A 5,258-nucleotide genomic window follows, 5' to 3' on the forward strand; every position below is an offset into this window, starting at 1 on the left:
GAATTCCGCAGCCGATCAACGGTTGGATCTTCCAAAGGACGTCCGAGCTAGAAGCTGGACACCAGGCTCTAAACTCATCCAAATTCCTGTCCAGATTTGACAGGGCTCCGGTATATCGTGGATTGCCAGAGATTCCTCCATCGGAACTCGACGAAATTTTCCAGGGTTGTTGTAGACTCGATTATGCACAATTCCACCAAAGCGATCATTAAAGCGACGCTCGAGGAGGCGGTGGCGGCGGATACGCGTTCGCTGTCCAGAAAAACAGCACAGTCGCCCGAGGGCAATGTTGACGTTGAGCCCCCGAGCTCCATGGACGATTCCTCCATGATCTTGATAGAGATCGGAGTTGGTGTTGATGAAGGTCCTCGTCCAAACATGGTGATCCGAACACGGGGTGCAGTTCTTGGTCGAACCAAGGTGACCAGTCGAGCTGGTGACGAGGATGCCGAAGTCACAGTTGATCTGCAGGCGAGCCATCGATCCTTTTGTCGATCACACAGCGGAACTCTCAATGAAAGCACCAATGTCGGTGTCAAAACCGACGGATCTCGGGTAGTGGGTCCCGAACTGTGCGTCTAGGCCGGATGGTAACAGGAGACAGAGAACACGATGTTTTACCCAGGTTCGGGCCCTCTTGATGGAGGTAAAACCCTACGTCCTGCTTGATTAATATTGATGATATGGGTAGTACAAGAGTAGATCTACCACGAGATCAAGGAGGCTAAACCCTAGAAGCTAGCCTATGGTATGATTCTTGTTGTGTATCTCTATCGACTAGCCTGGCCTCGATTTATATAATGCACCGGAGGCCTAGGATAACAAGAGTCCTAGCCGAATACGCCGGTGGGGAGAAGTCCTTGTCTTGATCGCCAAGTCTTGTGGAATCTTCCTTGTATGCGGTAGCCGTCCGAACTAGCCCATGAGTATACGGCCACGGGGATCCTCGACCCAATCTAATAGATCGGGAGACGATGTGGTGAGTACCCCCTAGTTCAGGACACCGTCAGTGTCCTTAAGCACAATTCACAAGCTTCCCCATTATCTCTGGGTTATAGATTTGCTGCACTCAATGGAAACTAGGAGCATTACTCTCCTTGACTGGAATCAGTGGCCAGATTATAGATCACACAAGCTGTTGGTGAGCTTTCCTTTTGATTTATATATCTCTGGGTTATAGATCATCTCCTACTTGCTAGAATTTATTTTCTGTGCCTCTGATAACTCCATGTTCTGTTTGTTTTATTGGCATGAAAATTACTTTAAAAATATACCTTCTGATCTACAATGGTATGTTACCAAAGTTTTTGTCTGAATATTGTGTCCGAGCAAGCACTGTGGGACATCAATCTTTGCAGATCCAGTCATGTCAACATACCCATAGGATGCCTTTGAATTTTATTTGTGCCAGCAGACCATACAGATTTAATTTTGTAGGTTCGGTGATACATCTGCTCTCATGTCATGCAAAACAGCAACCTTCTCCTTCTTTATATTGTGATTTTAAAAATTAGCATTGGTTTGAGGAACCCCTGGAATAATTGAAGTGGGGTTAAAGGGAGAAGTTCGTTGTCTGACCAGTTCTGAATATTTCACAGTTGAATGGCCTTTAGAATTCATGCATTTTTACTACCTCCTCCAAATTTGCTACAGTGTAGTAATAAGTTAAAAGGAGCTACTATCTGTTCTTGAGGTTAGCATAGCAAGATTAACTAGTGGATGACCGGATGCTTATTTCCTCTTGCTTGCTATATGTCATGATTCATGGCCTCCATATGTTCAAATCACGACTCGGGGGCATCAGTTAGTGGCGCATATACTCCGTCGTTGTGATTCCTCGAATGATGCTCATTTAGTCATTTTATAGATTTAGATATCAATTTTTAAGCCTTATGCTCCTTCCATTTTAGGATCTGCCAATTTTCATTCTACTGTGTGTAGCGCTGCTCACATGAAACTCATCACTCATTTGCACATAGGTTAAAGATGGAGATAAAGACAGGCTTTTGTGACCAAGGGGTGGAATTCTTTTCAACTTACAGAAACCTTCTTACCAACATCGCTTCTTGCCGACGCACCAATCTTTAAAAACGAACTGATAGCTACATGATTTTACTTTGTTTTCCTTGGTTTAAATCATGTATACAGTGTAGTGTCTGCTTTTTGACAATTTCTTATTCACATGTATGCTTTCTTTTGCAAGTTCATTCCCAATCTCTAATAGCCAATTAATGACTGCATGATCTGGTTTTGCTTTAGTGCCCTCAAACTATACTTTCAGTTAGATGCCCATTGAATAATGATTTCTTAATCTTCCTATCATTTTCCTTTGAAATTGTGCTTCACAAAAAGTAGTAGTCAAACAATACTACCATTTACTCAGGCCATGCTTTCAATCCCACGCCTATTGACTAATGATTGCTTCTTCAGGCATGGAAACCCATGTGATGACGGTGCTTGCAAATATTTTCAGCCATGGAATATGTGATGTAAGGTGCAGGGGAGTATGCGTGTCCCCATTGGCAGAGATCCCTGCTTTTGAAATTTTTCCGTTTAAAATTCAGATATGTCGAGTTAAGTAAAATTCAGTGGTGAAGAAAGTCTTACGATGTACAATTATTTTAGTGTAAATCTCCGTTGGAAAAAAAATCAGTTAGTAAAGAAGGAATACATCATCCTTTTTGTTATAACAATGTTTATGATACTTTGTTGCAGAGAACAAAGGGGTTGTAAGATATATGGCATAACATGATAAAAAACAATGAAATCTTAGGTAAAGAGGTGAGACTCACATAAATGTAGACTTATTTTCTTCCCTGTAGAACAATAGCTTTTGTTAGCTAAAGAGGTTAGACTCACATGAGTTACCTTTTGGCCATATTTTAATGATTTATATTATGATGTGTTGTTCTCTTAGATATGCTTGCTGCTCCGGTATCAAGTGAAGACCTTGGTTCAATATGCTTGTCCAGCGCCTGAAGTATTTGGATGAACAGTATGTCAATGTCAACCTACATGATGATGACTTTTTCTACGCCGAGCATTGTGATCAAGGTATTTCTTTCTGCACACGGAAATTAAAATGTGTAGATGGATGAAAATGGAACATAAATTAAAATGTTATAGCTTGGAAAACATGTGTATGCACAAATAGTTTCTACTGGCTACCTCCATAAGTAGAGCACAAACCTTGGTTGATATGACATTAAACTGTTGGATGACAAAAACCAATAACTGGGATCCGTTGGAACAAGAAACTTCAACTTGTAATGCACATTCGCCATCAATTGATAATATGCCTAAGCATTAGGTTTATGTAAATTATATCATTAGGTATAATTTTTTGCTTACAAACATGCTCTGAACTGAGATGTGTCCATCTGCCTACAACACCAAGATCCATAGAGCAGACAGACCAGAAGAAATAAGATTGACCTTTTTCCGGAGAAAAGAAAATGAATTGCGCTAAGTTGCAATGATATGTTGATGGGAGAAACTATTCATGACAAGTATCTCAAATATCCCCAATGTTAGTGTAGTTGCACGTATTTCTTAGACCGTTGTTTATATGTTTGTAATGTGATATGTTAAGATATCGCAATTGTGGGTTGCATATTTTTCACGTGTAAGTTTAATTTGCATGTTCGACCATTAGCGTTACAATACTTATATATAGCACATAATCTTTGTGAATAGAGGTATGCTAAAAGCTAAGAAGAGGGCCTATATCTTTGTGAATGCATCCATGTAGCTAGGCGATTAACGGAGAGTCGGGTAGAAGCATGTTGATGATATAGAATAGTCACAAGTATACCGTTTATTTAATAACAGTGCATAGTTAGCATGTATAATAGTCTTATACTGTAATATATATATTATCTTACTTTTGTTGACATCTTTTGAGAAATTTAGTCACAACCATTCAAGAGCTTGTTCTGTAACTTTGTATGCAGATGTCAAAGAAAAAAATCCCTGTTGTGGTGTGTGCATTATGATTATCCTTATACAGTGGGCACAACTACTTGCTGTCCGGATAAGCTTACTCCTTAATACTACTCTACATTTAGGAATGCAGTGGGTATGTGGTGTTTTTTTTCTGATGTGCAGAGTGGTGCAGTTGGATAGTTGTTCAAGATAATTTTGCCTGAAGTTTTGATATATTTTTATATTTTGATATAATGTGATCTGCCCAAAAAATAGACAAATATGAAAATTATATGGTCATTGGACGATCTGGTTAATTGCCATTCAAAGACATGAGATCAAAAAAATGTTTCCTTGATGTCCACTTTTAATGAGCTAATAATAATTATCTTTTGGCCTTGTTTTAGTTGAACCGTGCATTGCGCATTGCATTCGAGGTTATTAATTGTTTGGGATGAACATTCAATTTCTTTTCATGTCATTTCTTGATGATTAGTTCCACTGACACAAATATATTTTTAGGGGACAACAAAAGTCAACCATGTTGGAAATATGCCCTAGAGGCAATAATAAAAGCATTATTATTATATTTCCTTGTTCATGATAATTGTCTTTATTCATGCTATAATTGTGTTATCCGGAAATTGTAATACATGTGTGAATAACAGACACCAACATGTCCCTAGTGAGCCTCTAGTTGACTAGCTCGTTGATCAACAGATAGTCATGGTTTCCTGACTATGGACACTAGATGTCATTGATAACGAGATCACATCATTGGGAGAATGATGTGATGGACAAGACCCAATCCTAAACATAGCACAAGATCGTATAGTTCGTTTGCTAGAATTTTCCAATGTCAAAGTATCTTTTCCTTAGACCATGAGATCGTGTAACTCCCGGATACCGTAGGAGTGCTTTGGGTATGCCAAACGTCACAACGTAACTGGGTGACTATAAAGGTAGACTGCGGGTATCTCCGAAAGTGTCTGTTGGGTGACATGGATCAAGACTGGGATTTGTCACTCCGTATGACGGAGAGGTATCACTGGGCCCACTCGGTAATGCATCATCATAATGAGCTCAGAGTGACCAAGTGTCTGGTCACGGGATCATGCATTACGGTACGAGTAAAGTGACTTGCCGGTAACGAGATTGAACGAGGTATTGGGATACCAACGATCGAATCTCGGGCAAGTAACATATCGATAGACAAAGGGAATAGTGTACGGGATTGATTAAATCCTCGACATCGTGGTTCATCCGATGAGATCATCGTGGAGCATGTGGGAGCCAACATGGGTATCCAGATCCCGCTGTTGGTTATTGACCGG

General features: G+C 40.0%; 1 long non-coding RNA gene across 2 annotated transcripts; it reads left to right on the forward strand.

The window, feature by feature from the left end:
• The first annotated feature begins 2,432 nt into the window (after positions 1–2,432).
• On the forward strand, positions 2,433–4,430 carry LOC123150925 (uncharacterized). 2 transcript variants are annotated; one of them, XR_006475417.1, is made up of 4 exons: positions 2,449–2,573; positions 2,716–2,781; positions 2,918–3,054; positions 3,954–4,430. It is a non-coding gene; the product is annotated as an uncharacterized lncRNA (long non-coding RNA). The 2 variants fall into 2 exon arrangements; XR_006475416.1 differs by having other exon boundaries at positions 2,433–2,781.
• The last annotated feature ends 828 nt before the right edge of the window (positions 4,431–5,258 follow it).

This window comes from Triticum aestivum, chromosome 7A (assembly GCF_018294505.1).
Source record: "Triticum aestivum cultivar Chinese Spring chromosome 7A, IWGSC CS RefSeq v2.1, whole genome shotgun sequence".
Taxonomy (NCBI): domain Eukaryota; kingdom Viridiplantae; phylum Streptophyta; class Magnoliopsida; order Poales; family Poaceae; genus Triticum; species Triticum aestivum.